Here is a 15175-nt window from a genome sequence, read left to right as displayed (position 1 = left end):
TATATTTACTTTCCCACAGACAGTTTTTGACCAGTATTGGTGCACTGGTTGGAACAAGATAAACAAACTCAGCTGTGGATCCACCAAGGTGGTTCAATCCTGCGATGGAAGCACCTCAAGCGAGCACTCAACTGACTTAGCTGAATCCCACCCCTCTATTGGCTGTGATTTGAAAAACCGGCCTCGGTGGCGTAGTGGTTAGCTATCGGTCTACATGCTGGTAGGATCCCAGTCGAGGCATGGGATTTTCAATCCAGATACCGACTCCAAACCCTGAGTGAGTGCTCCGCAAGGCTCAGTGGGTAGGTGTAAACCACTTGCACCGACCAGTGATCCATAACTGGTTCAACAAAGGCCATGGTTTGTGCTATCCTGCCTGTGGGAAGCGCAAATAAAAGATCCTTTGCTGCTAATCAGAAAGAGTAGCCCATGTAGTGGCGACAGCGGGTTTCTTCTCAAAATCTGTGTGGTCCTTAACCATATGTCTGATGCCATATAACCGTAAATAAAATGTGTTGAGTGCGTCATTAAATAAAACATTTCTTTCTTTCTTTCTTTGATTTGAAAAACAAAATGGTTCTACTGAGAGCAACTAATCAGACTACCCTGGCACCTCAGATGAGCACTCTACCACTGACCTACATCACACCCACTTGCAATCTAACTACCAGTCTTCGTCAAAGATTTCACAAATCTTAAACCCCATATGCACTACATGGTAATCAACGTAATATCAGAGAATAACTGTTGTATGATGAAAAAATTCAAAATCTGATTTCATTCATTTTATACATCTGTAGCTCAAAATCTTTATAATCTCTATTTATGACTCAATTTTCAGATGTAGCAGTATTATTAATGAGCAGTTTGAAATGTTTTAATAAAGCTTCCTGAACCCTTTGAACAAAACAGTGCATTGTGCCAAAAGCAGGGAGTTATAATGAAAAGATCACAATGATTGGCAAGCAACACTGAGGAGCATGCTAACACCGTACAATATGAGGATTTTTTTTATAACACTGAGAAATTATTCAATAAAAGTCTGATAACTGCAAAAACTAGTAAATGGAAAACATTTCAAAGATGATTACACAAAAAAAAATGTAGTGCAGTAATTAAAATGCCCACCCATTGTTACATTGAATATTAAGGTGAAAGAAAAATCAGCTTAATGAAATATACTGAAAAACATGGCATTTTCCACACATCCCACTCATCCACACATCCCACTCATCACTGGACTGACCTCAGCACACTTTAAAGTACTGTTGGTTGGTACGGGGCGGGACGTAGCCCAGTGGTACAGTACTCGCTCGCTGTGTGGTCAGTCTGGGATCGATCCCCATCAGTGGACCCATCGGGCTATTTCTCATTCCAGCCAGTGCACCACTACTGGTATATCAAAGGCTGTGGTATATATTAACCTGTCTGTGGGATGGCGCATATAAAAGATCCCTTGCTGCTAATCAAAAAGAGTAGCTCATGAAGTGGCAGCAGCAGGTTTCCTCTCTCATTATCTGTGTGGTCCTTAACCATATGTCTGATGTCATATAACCATAAATAAAATGTGTTGAGTGTGTCGTTAAATAAAACATTTCTTTCTGTTGGTTGATACCTAACATATGATTATTATTCTTACCCTTTGTTGAGAGAAATATACAGAATTTCACATACAGTGTTTTCGCTTCCTATTTATTGCACAAGTTTATTTTGTGGAAGAATATATACCACAAGACCGCATAGCGGTCAAGTGGTACGTTCTTTCGCAAAATAAATGCGTGCAATAAATAGGAAGTGAAAGCAACATATGTAAAGTTCTGTATTTATTACATACGTTCTTTTATCTTTTACAAAAACAGTTTTTAATTTAATGTCATAACAACACTTTGTTAAATCTATGATCAAAACTCCTTTCATGGATTTACGTAACATTAAGAATCATACTCTGTGGCAGCCTTGTGTAATGTTTCAAATGGGATGTGACGTAATTTGTAAATCATATATGATGTAAGTAAATAAAAGGCGCTGACTGCAGTAAAAATGAAAAGGGAATTCCCCATTTAAAACTTCTGGTCCAGATCGCACATATGTGTGATACAAAATAAATTTATCACACGGTTTCAATATGTTTTTATCACTATAATAAGACTGAACAGATATGTAATAAAGAGAAAGAAAAAGAGAGAGATGAGAGGAAAACAGAGGGGATACCCACGGCTGCCAAAAAGCAGCATTGGATTATCAACTGTATATACATTTTTAGAAAAGGAAAAACTCAAAGCAGGACAGTACATACTATAGCTTATAGAGTAGACTTTGGAGATTGGTTATGATGGGAGGTATATCATGCCCTGTTTCTAATATATATTTTGCCATCCCCACAACTGATATATCAAACACTGTGGTATGTGCTGTCCTGTATTTGAAAAAGCAAATATAAAATATCCCTTGCTGCATCCATAAAAATGTACCCATCACAACCAATGTCCAGAATCTACTCCAAAAGATTAAAATGTCAGAATTATCTCTCTTTGTGTCATCCAATGGCCCATAATTAATAATACAATGTTAGCTAATACACAAAACAAACATTTAACTTGATTTGGGGTAAAATACAGCTCTTTGGTAGAGCTTGCTTGATGGGTGAACAGTACAAATAAATGCTTTAGATGGAATCCCCCCCCCCCCCCCCATCTCTCATACATCAAAGTGGAATGACAAAACCATATATTCCATATCAAAATTATATATCTGCACAAGGCAGAGTCGAAAGGATATTAAACAAAGTCTTGATTGCTTCCATGATCCACCACCAGGGGCTGTTCCTTAGGAAGACCACCACACCCCTAGGAGATTGGTAACAGGATGTTTCATTTCTCCTGCACCACCTGTAGGAAGAATGCCATTCCCAAGACTAGCTTGGAATACATACAGCTGGGCCCATTGGGCTATCTCTCGTTCTGGCCAGTGCTCCACAACTGGTGTAATAAAAGCCTGGTATATACTGTCCCTTCTGTGGGATAAAAATCCTTGCTGCTAATTAATTGAAAAGAATAGCCCATGGCGGGGCAGCTGTGAGTTTCCTCTCTCATCATCTGTGGTCCTTAAATAATATCTCCGATGCCATATAACCATGGTTACAATGTGTCGAGAGCATCATTAAATAAAACACTTCTTTCTTCTCTCTCTCTGTCTCTCTCTCTCACCCTTCCTTCCTCCTCAACCCCACTCTGTCTCTGTCTGTCTGTCTGTCTGTCTGTCTCCCTCCCTCCCTCCCTCCCTCTCTATATAAGCGTTGGAAAATAGCCATATGTTAGAAACCAAGAGGTGTCAGTAAACAACTATTTTTTTCTATTCCTTTCTGAGATTTAGCCTCCCATTTTATATACAAATCATGGGTAACTGCTTGTAACAGGAAAAAAAAAAACCTTTCGATTTTAAAATCTAGTTGAAAAATGTTAGTGGGCTTCTTCTACCAATATAATTGATGGCAGATGTACAGCAGAGCCTGTAAATGATTATATAACTCTGATGACTGTTCTTAAATGTCAACCACTGTTTGCACTTCAGGAAGCAAACCAGTGGAAGCTAAAGACCATATGTGCTACACAAGAAATGACGTTAGTGAAGCCTAAAAAGAAAGAGTAATTCCTCTCACAAAAAGACATCACAACAGATAGGAAAATCTGCTTAGCAACACATCTGATGTATAATTTCTGCTAATGTTTTTCTATGGGTTGTCCCAGTCATGTAGAAAGCAGGTCAGCTGGGATTAGTGATTTGGCACACAAAATGATTCAGATTCATCTGCACTTAATTAGATAGTGTCTGGCAACTACAAAGGTTCCTTTTGATTGATATTCATCTTCAAGTGACGCTTGTCAAAATATAGATTGTATGATCGGATTGGCATCAGAATTACCTCAGGTAGCAGAGAAAGAAAATATTTGAGATAATGTATGATGGACTTAAGGAACACTGTCAAAGCAACTAATAACAAAAGGTAAAATGAGCTCAACAAAGTTAGATAAAAGGAAAATAAAATATGTTTACCAAAACACATCCAAATGTGCCAGTTCTATAAATTAGTCTTAAATTAGACTCCTAATTAGACTGGGGTGGGATGCAGCCCAGTGGTAAAGCATTCGCTTGATGCGTGGTCGGTCTATGATCAATCCCCGTCGGTGGACCCATTGGGCTATTTCTCGTTCCAGCCAGTGCTCCACAACTGGTGTAACAAAGGCTGTGGTATGTATTATCCTGTCTGTGGGATGGTGTATATAAAAGATCCCTTGCTGCTAATCGAAAAGAGTAGCCCAAGAAGTGGCGACAGCGGGTTTCCTCCCTCAATATCTGTGTGGTCCTTAACCATATGTGCGACACCATATAACCATAAATAAAATGTGTTGAATGCGCCGTTAAATAAAACATTTCCTTCTTCTTCTTCTTCTTCTATTTCACAAAGAACTTTACATCATTACAGAAGATGGAGGATTTTAAGGACAAAAGAAATTGAAATACGTGTACTCTTAACTATATTTGTTGTACTATAATAGTAATAAAAATTGTGGTTTAGTCGTAGATTCACGTTTACATGCAAAACTAGGCTTATGTTTTGTGAAATTGGGCCCTGTTCTATAAATTAGTTTTAAAATTTGACTTGTAGCAGAAAACTTTTAACAGCAATGCAGAAGACTTGACACAACATGGATAAAAAACCCATATGGTTTATGTTAATGTTTGTGAACAGTAAAAATTCTCAATACATCTGGAATACTCTAAAAATTAAAATGGAAAGCATACGCTGCTTGTGCAACTGATTATCAGAATGAATATTGTATGTTTTGTCAGCAATTGGTGCCTGCCTCCTGTCAGTTGTGAGTTTCACATAATTATAGGGCTCACAACCATGAAGAACTGGTTATATCCAAACTCCAAAAATGTAACATGTAAAACAATCCCAAAAAAGCAATTTTATTGATTTAATAAAATTATATAGTTTCTTATCAATCCTATTACATGTATGTCTCTCAAACACCATGCACTTAAAAAAGAAAAGAAAAATTAGCAAATTTATCTTTCAAACAATAAAAAAAAGAAAAAAAAGAAGTTATTTCTCTAAAGAGTGGACATAATCAGTTCTGGTGTCAGCTGTTGATATACTGTAAATCAGATTAATATTGTCACATGTCTGTTTTCTTTTTTTCTTTCTTTTTTATTTTTTTGATGAATACACATCTTCAAGTGCATGGTAGCAATGTGTAAAAAATGTTTAACAATCATTAGTATTTCCAATGCATTAATGCATTTGAAATAATGAGTGTGTATAAATTTCATGGCTTGAAGTTGGACATGAATGTATAATTTACATGCATGTTTTTTTCACTGGTTTAGAGTATTGTGACTGAATAAAAAAATTGTGCTGTTTATTAATTCATATTCATTTTATTTCATATTCATTTTATTTCCGAGTACAAATCCACATAGGATTCTTTTTTCTTTTTTTTGATGAATACACATCTAGCAATGTGTAAATATTTTTGAACAATTATTGGTATTTGCAATGAGTTAATGTAATTAAAATAATGAGTGTGTATAAATTTCATGGCTTGAAGTTGGACATGAATGTATAATTTACATGCATGTTTTTTCCACTGGTTTAGAGTATTGTGACTGAATAAAAAAATTGTGCTGTTTATTAATTCATATTCATTTTATTTCCGAGTACAAATCCACATAGGATTCAGCATGTTAGTTACATGGGATGTCTGTCCAGGACAGGAAAGAAAGAAAGAAGTGTTTTATTTAATGACGCACTCAACACATTTTATTTACGGTTATATGGCGTCAGACATATGGTTCAGGACCACACAGATTTTGAGAGAAAACCCGCTGTCACCACTACATGGGCTACTCTTCCGATAGGCAGCAAGGGATCTTTTATTTGCGCTTCCCACAGGCAGGATAGCACAAACCATGGCCTTTGTTGAACCAGTTATGGATCACTGGTCGGTGCAAGTGGTTTACACCTACCCATTGAGCCTTGCGGAGCACTCACTCAGGGTTTGGAGTCGCTATCTGGATTAAAAATCCCATGCCTCGACTGGGATCCGAACCCAGTACCTACCAGCCTGTAGATCGATGGCCTGCCACGACGCCACCGAGGCCGGTGTCCAGGACAGGAGATAACATGACACTTTAACACACTTTAAACTACTAGTATATCTATTTGATGTCTAGCAGATGGGGGTATTCGACACTTGGTCAACAGATGATGATGATGATAACTAGTTTAACGTGCCCATATACCACTAGTGTTTCAAACACGCCCATCCCGAGTCTGACCTCCGATAAGATCGGTGGCCTGACTCGGGATGGGGGGGGGGGGGGTGAAAATGGGCAGAATTTTGAAAATAGCAATTAGTAAAAAAGTTAATAGAATAAATAAAAATAAATAAAAAGGTTACAAGCCAAAAATAAAAAGAATTGACTGCTGGGCCGAATATTTACATAATTTGGAGCATTTTAGAAGGACAGTCCAAAACTAAATAAGAGAAAGAAGAGAGGATCGGACTATTTAATATTTTTAAAAAAAAGAAGTAATTTCGACATAAAATTTTGAACGCAGATCTAAAAGTTTAAAGTCCGATCGATATGTCCACGCGAGTGGCCTCGTTAAGGCCGTTTGGGTGCACAGCTTAAAGGGACGAGATGGGTTGCATGCCGTCAAGAAAACCCCTAGATTGACAGTCGATAGACGTTGAAGGTTTAGTGCTGTGCTGAAATACAGATCTTGAGAAGCCGGATCCGTCTGAACGAGAGAGAGTATCAGACTAGGGTATAGTCCAGTCGTCATGGGTTGGTATAGTGGTGCGGACGGGCCCCGACTCCGGAGGATACGAGATGGTATCACTATAAAGCAAGGTAAAGTCTAGAAAAAGAGTAGTAGGGGCCAACCCCACTTCTTATTTCTTCTTAAGAGTGGGGCGGTCAATATTCCAGTGCTGCTAGGACAGGCTCGGACATGTAGAGACTAAACGCGAACAACCGTGGCGTTCTGCAGAATGGCCGTCATATGAGTCACGAAAAAACCCAAGTCGACAGTCGGACGGAGAAATGACGTGGAAGCAAGAAATCTCGCTAAAAAAGAATCCATCCTGGTGGTGCAGACTGTCGAAACGAGAAGCGTTCCAGCGTTCAATCAGTTCCAATGGCCACATACATCCCAGTAGTAAACTTCATTTTGCTGACAAAAACAACGAAATGAAGGACCCCCAAGTCCAGCACACGAAAGCACGTGCAGTGTGCACAAGCAAAACAAACACGTCTTACCGCGTGGAGCTCCAGACTGGGAATCTGGTCAACAGATCATATGATGAGCGAGGTTGATTTATTAATCATTGACTATTGGATGTCAATCATTTGGTAATTCTGATGCATAGCCCATTGGCAGCAAGGAATAGTTTATATGCACTGTTCCACAGACAAGACAGCACACACCACAGCCATGGATATACATGTGCCAGCCCCTGGCTGGAATAGCAAAAAGCCATTCAGATAATGGTTCCAAAGAGGAGTTCAATCCTTTTCATCCAAGCACCTCAGGCGAGCACTCTTTGGATATTAGCATACTAACACTGACAGAATATTTTCTGATGTGTGTACCGTGACTGATGGCTTCATAATGAAATGAAGCAGTGTGTTTGATCATTGTGATGTCTTGGTGTTTCTACCACAAAATTAAAGGGACATTCCCGAGTTTGCTGCATTGTAAGATGTTTCCGACTAATAAAATATTTCTGCGATTAAACTTACATATTAAATATATTTTCTTGTTTAGAATATCAGTGTCTGTATATTCAATGTGTTTCTGGTCGTCTTAATATTTGTAAGAAGCCCAAACTGGATTTTGTCTTAAAATAATTTCGTACATATGAAAACAATTTTTTTTAGGAAGTAAAATGAAATTTAACCTTGTACAAATAATAGAACAATCAGAAACACGTTTAATATACAGCCACTAATATTTTATGCAGAAAAATATATTTGATATGTAATTACAATCATTAAAAAGTCTCTGTTAGTCGATAACATCTTAAAAATTGCAGCAAACTCAGGAATGCCCCTTTAAAACCAGTCACTCTGTAGTGCAATTCTGTGTTAGTGTTACACATAAAACATTCTAGATATGCAGTATCTGTAATTTTAAAGAAAAAGGTTGAAACTGGAATAGCATTACTCCATATCATTTATTTCCTTTTATGTGTCTCTGTGTGAACTCATTCCGTTTATCTCCGTCAAACTGTCCATAATGAATGGCTGAAATACTGGTCGTCTTTATATCAATAACCTTCTATTTTTTTTAAACCACATCATGGCTTTATCACAATAAACAGTTTGATAGGATATTCAGATCTTTACCTAACCTAACATGATGGAGTGGGGGAGGTTAAAAACAAACAAAGCACAGTAATGTAGTCTTCTTCAGATAAACAAAAAAGGTTGCTTTAAACTAAAACAAAACGTTCAATATCATGAGTGAAATAAATATAAAAATTAAAAAAATGTTGACATACAGTCTTTGAGAGGAAATCTGTTTAATTTTTCCATTAGTAGCAACAGATCTTTTATTTGCACCATCCCACAGACAGGATAGCACATACCACAGCCTTTGGTATACCAGTTGTGGTGCACTGGATCGAACGAGAAATAGTCCAATGTGCCTACCAACAGGGATCTATCCTATGTGGGCGGGATGTAGCCCAGTGGTAAAGCGCTCGCTTGATGCGTGGTTGGTTTAGGATCTATCCCCGTATGTGGCCTCATTTGGCTATTTCTCGTTCCAGCTGGTGCATCACGACTGGTGTAACAAAGGCCGTGGTATGTACTATCCTGTCTGTGGGATGGTGCATATAAAAGATCCCTTGCTGCTAATAGAAAAAGAGTAGCCCATGAAGTGGCGACAGCGGGTTTCCTCTCTATATATATCTGTGTGGTCCTTAACCATATGTCTGATGCCATATAACCGTAAATAAAATGTGTTGAGTGCATTGTTAAATAAAACATTTCTTTTTTTCTATATATCTGTGTGGTTCTTAACCATGTGTCTGACGCCATATAACCATAAATAAAATGTGTTGAGTGCGTTGTTAAATAAAACATTTCCTTCTATCCTATGTAAAAAATTTCCAAGCTGAGATGGCGGGCTCTACCTATAAGTCATTTGGTAGAGTGCTCACATAGGTACATTGTAGGTGTGTCATAGGATCGAACCACCTCAATTAACCTTTTCTCTGACTGCTTTTTTCCTGTCCTATCTGTGAAAAAGTGCATATAAAAGATCCCTTGCTATTAATGGAAAAATGTAGCGGGTTTTCTCTGAAGAATATCAGTCAAAATTACCAAATGTTTGACATCCAATAGGCGATGATTAATAAATCAATGTGTTCTAGTGGTTTTAAACAAAAGAAACTTTTTTCTCCACAACTATAATGTATCGCTGATGGTCAAAAACTTTCAGAGAATTAATATTATGATGGTTTTTTTAGTGAATAGAGCAGGTTTGCAATGTGCATGCATTGTTATTCTCAGTTTACAGTACTGACATAAAGGAAACTATTCTTGAAATAACAATGATTGTACTGCATTTTTAAATGACTGCTAACAAAATCATAAACCTGAAATATGATCACCATATGTTTATTTTACATGTGTGTGAATCTGAAATGGAAATAAAATAATGACATGTGCACATACATAACTAAACATCTGCATTTATTGTAAAGTATTAAACATAAATGAATGTTTGGGGAACTTACACCTGACTAAAGAGATAAACATAATAAATTTGATCTTTTTTAATTGAAAACCTTTTCTGTCAATATTTGAATTGTGTTTGACAACCTGAATGAAAGAAACAATTTAGTTTTAGTGTGTTTTGGATCTTGTGACATCAGAGCACAAAAGCACTGAATATGATATGTTCCACAGGCTTATCTTTCCCTAGAGGATGATATCAATATGTTGCCTTGCATGTTCATATTGTGTTAAAAAACCTAAATAAATAGAAATATAGTTCTACTGCCTTGCATATTCGTATTGTGTTGAAAATCTAAATGAATAAAATAAATACTTCTACTGCCTTGCGTGTTTGCATTGTGTTGAAAAAACAAATGAATAAAAAACAAATTCTACTGCCTTGCATGTTTGTATTGTGTTGAAAACATATATGAATTTAAAAAAAATACTTCTACTGCCTTGCGTGTTTGTATTGTGTTGAAAACATATATGAATTTTTAAAAAATACTTCTACTGCCTTGCGTGTTTGTATTGTGTTGAAAACATATATGAATTTTAAAAAATACTTCTACTGCCTTGCACGTTGTATTATGTTCAGAACCTAAATGAATTAAAAAAAGAAGTTCTACTGCCTTGCATATTCGTGGATTGGATTGGGTAACATATTAACGTGTCTATATTCAATTAAGGTTCAAGCATGTCTCTCCTGGGCACAATCTCTGACTTCGCCAGTGACTGGGTCTGGGACAGAAGGGAGGGGAGCATTCCAACATTCAATCAGTTCCAGTGGCCACATATATTCCAGTAGAAAACTCCATTTCGCTGACAAAAACAACACAAATGGAGGATTCCCACGTCGAGCACATGAAAGCACGTGCAGTATGCAAAAGCGAAACAAATACGTCTTACTGCATCAAGCTCCAGACTGGGAATGTATTGTGTTGAAAACCCAAATTAATTTTAAAAAAAATAGTTCTGGTCTTTTATACTTTTTTTTTATTTGGGCTGGGGGGTATTATATTTTTTCACTATGGGAAGATACCAAAATATTGCTTTGCAGGTTTGCAATGTGTTGACCCAAATGAATGAAAAAAATACTCCCTATTTTTACCCACCCCCCTACACTCCACATATCATAACATTACAGCATCAAAGCATTTAATATGATTTCACATTTGTCGACCTTTCCCCATGGGAAGATACAAATGTACTGCCTTGCAGTTCTCTGCCAAAATGAGTAATAAAATCCATTGCTTCCCATCAGTGTTTAACCTACACCATACATTGTGATTAAGCAGAGCACCATCAGTCAACAGCTGTAAAACATGGACAAAGAGGAATGTTTGTAACTAAATCAGCGCAAGAAAATGGAAATGAATCGAGGAAACCATGAATAAAGTACCGTTCTTGATTTTTATTTGCATTTGGTAATTAACTCTCTCATAACTCAAACAACTGAGGCCCTGATTCACAATGATCTCATAAGCAACATCACACTGTCCTTAATTGCATGTTGTTTTTGCATTGCGAGATCATAAAGTTGCAAAATAGTGTTCAGTGAATTAGGCCCCTGGTCTTGACTTAATGCTTATTGTCTGTAATTTTACACTGCAATTAAGGAGAAGGGAGCTGAAAAATGTTTTAAAGGAAACATGACACGAGACCATATTATAGCTCATTTTAAAAGAAAAATGATATAAAAATAATATACAAATAACTTTATAACAATAAAATACGTGTAGTTAACTTAAAATGAAGAAATTACGCTAATCAGTATCAAAGTACGATTTATGCATATTTCTTCGTGAGCGTTCGGAAAAAAAGGGAAGTGACGTCAGAGCCGCTGTACTCTTCCATTGTTGTTAACTGTTTATATATGGAGTAAGGGGCTTACGATCTTTTCAGTCCAACAGTGCCGTACTGCGCGGCCTTTGGGTGTAAAAATAAACAGTTTAAACGATCGGGATTGTCTTTTTATGGTTTTCCAAAGGATTGTATCCGAAGAAAAAGACGCGTGTATTTTATCGCAAAAGAAAAGATTGGACACCAACACCGCATAGTACTTTGGTGTCAGCCTAATTACAGCCTAATTACAGCCTGGAGCCCGAACGTTACCCGGAGACAAAAACAGTACTCGGTTGCGAATGCCGAGGTGTACATTGTACATATTTGGCACAAAGATACACCTCAGCATGATGTATTTATATATGTTAAAACAAAAATGTAGAATTTTTTATTTATTTATTTTTTTGGAAAAAAAAAGATTTTTCATGTTAGGGCTGTAGGCCTACATAACAAAATCTGTATTCACCGTCCGAAGAAGGAAACGTCAATAAGTAATTAAATATGGCATATACAAACATGGGATTTGGCATGAGGATACATCTCAGTACGATGTATTTAAATATGTTTTTAGAAAACGTGTAGAAAACAATAATAATTTTAAATAATGTTTTTAATCTTCGGGCGGAATACGTCACAAAAACGTTCCTCATCGCCCGAAGCCCCAAAGCAACACGAAGTTCAATACAAAAAACCCCACTACTGTCGGTGTCGAAATAACTATTATGTTTCATCCACGGGCTGACTGAGAATCGGAGTGTTGTTTTAGTTAATTGGTCCTTTCTTTCCGTGGCCTGCACATGTGATTCCTGATTGGCAGGTGTATATTGCAGGGTATCGACCAGGTAAGTGATTACCACGGTCTAGACATACGTACAAAATACGTGCCAGTTTTTTTAAGATCACAGGGTATTGTGGCGTAACCTGTCGCGACTATAGTACAATGTTAATGGACATTATCAGCCGCCCTGCTTCATTACTGTAAATAATGCTGTAAAAACCCCTTGATTAAGTAGACTTTCCAATCTAAAATTACAAAACTGACCAATTACGTAGTACCAAAGAAAAGAAAATTATCACTTGGGTATCGTGAGTGGTCGTTTTTACTCTAACGCACCCTACCAATAGGCCTAATAATATGCTACTTTTTTTTTATGAGAGAAAGATACTATAACCCCATTTCGTTCTATTGATGCAAATAGAAATATATTTAGTTTAAAAGTTGATTATACTCTCAAGTCATATATGTTGTTTTACAAGCCAGGTTAATGAAAGTGAAGCGCCTAGTCGTAAATTAGAGCGTTTGTTTACACTGTGCATACAGATTTCATTATGTACAGCCCGAACATAAAAAATGCGATATTTTCTAAAAAAAAACACCCAAAATTTTTTGTCCTACATTTATATTTTTTACATATTTAAATACATCATATCGAGGTGTATCTTTATGCTAAATATGAACAGTATACACCTCGGCATTAGCATCCGAGTTTTGATTTTGTCTCCGGGTTACTTTCGGGCTCCGGGCTGTAAATTGGTCGACCGGTGTCTGGTCTGGCACCATCAGTTTCTCCACCCTCCGACTCGCTATCCGTTTTTTCTTCAGTATCACTGTTGTAAGTAAATGTGTGTCTTTCTTCATTTACTAACAGCTCATATTGATACGGCAAAACGTTTTGCGAATGAACACTCATTGTTTTGGTAAGCTGTGCAAGTCTTAGATTCTTTATGAGTGGTACGGACTAATGCTTTTAAGTGTAAGGCTTCAGATCAAGCGACGCGTCTCTGACGTCACGGACCTCGTGATTGCCCTGCTCATTAAAGATCGGCAATTTCCGCTAAGAGCTCGTATCTGGGGTTCTTTTATGGAGATATTTTAAGTAATTAATTTTTTATATATTTTTTTTTTTAGGTGATTCAATTTATAATTAATTGTACATGGTTGGTGCCAAATATGGTTTACGTGACATGTTTCCTTTAAATTGAAAATGTTCTTTTTTATTTTAGAGATCAGAAAATATGAAAAAGTGCTCTAGGGTTTGAAATATGTTATCAAAAGCAAGTGCGGTGGGCTTTTTTTTACTTGCTGTTGTGCCCTGAAAATAGGATTTTGTTGAGGACAAGAAAAATGCTATGGTGTCCTAGCTAGTTTGTTACCATATCCTTCCACTAGGGTACAATAATTTTTGACTTAAGTTTTAGTGGTCATGCACCACCCCACTGGCTTAATCATTACCAGTTTTTGTGATAAGACAAGTCAATGTGGTGGTCATGCACAACCCTATTGGCTTAATCATTACCAATTTTTGTGATAGACAAGTCAGTGTGGTGGTCATGCACCACCCCATTGGCTTAATCATTACCAATTTTTGTGATAGACAAGTCAATGTGGTGGTCATGCACAACCCCATTGGCTTAATCATTACCAGTTTTTGTGATAGACAAGTCAGTGTGGTGGTCATGCACCACCCCATTGGCTTAATCATTGCACCGCCCCATTGGCTTAATCACTGCACCACCAGGAAGGAAATGGTTTATTTAATGACACACTCAACACATTTTATTTATGGTTATATGGCACCGGACATATGGTTAAGGACCACACAGAAATTGAGGGAGGAAACCCGCTGTCACCACTTCATGGGCTACTCTTTTCGATTAGCAGCAAAGGATCTTTTATATGCACCATCCCATAGACAGGATAGCACATACCACGGCCTTTGATATACCAGTCGTAGTGCTCTGGCTGGAGCGAGAAATAGCCCAATGGGACCACTGACGGGGATCGATCCCAAACCGATCGTGCATCAAGCAAGCGCTTTACCACTGGGCTACGTCCCGCCCCTGAGCTGTTAGTTAAGACTCATTCTGCATTGGTACTCATACCGGGATGTGAACCCAGTACCTACCAGTCTTCATAAGACTGATACCTTTACCACTACACCACGTACTATGGCTGGTCGGTGGCTGTTTAACACAAATGATCAATAGCACACTAATGGACCCAAATCAACTTCTGAGTCTACACAATATCAAATCAGAAGATCTGACACATTTATATGAAGTGGATCATTCACTAAATTACTTCTATACACCCCACAACTATCTATAATGATGTAATTAACAGAAAGAAAGAAATGTTTTATTTAACGACGCACTCAACACATTTTATTTACGGTTATATGGCGTCAGACATATGGTTACAGACCACACAGATTTTGAGAGGAAACCTGCTGTCGCCACTACATGGGCTACTCTTCCGATTAGCAGCAAGGGATCTTTTATTTGCACTTCCCACAGGCAGGATAGCACAAACCATGGCCTTTGTTAAACCAGTTATGGATCACTGGTCGGTGCAAGTGGTTTACACCTACCCATTGAGCCTTGCGCAGCACTCACTCAGGGTTTGGAGTCGGTATCTGGATTAAAAATCCCATGCCTCGACTGGGATCCGAACCCAGTACCTACCAACCTGTAGACCGATGGCCTACCACGACGCCACCGAGGCCGGTATAATTAACAGAAGACAGCAATT

General features: G+C 37.6%; 1 protein-coding gene across 3 annotated transcripts in view; it reads right to left on the bottom strand.

The window, feature by feature from the left end:
* LOC121384263 (potassium channel subfamily T member 2-like) overlaps positions 1-15175 on the bottom strand; it is a 169527-nt gene that overhangs the window by 112674 nt on the left and 41678 nt on the right. The window lies entirely within an intron of this gene.

This window comes from Gigantopelta aegis, chromosome 10 (assembly GCF_016097555.1).
Source record: "Gigantopelta aegis isolate Gae_Host chromosome 10, Gae_host_genome, whole genome shotgun sequence".
Taxonomy (NCBI): Eukaryota; Metazoa; Mollusca; class Gastropoda; order Neomphalida; family Peltospiridae; genus Gigantopelta; species Gigantopelta aegis.
This window is presented reverse-complemented; position numbering and strand designations above follow the sequence as displayed.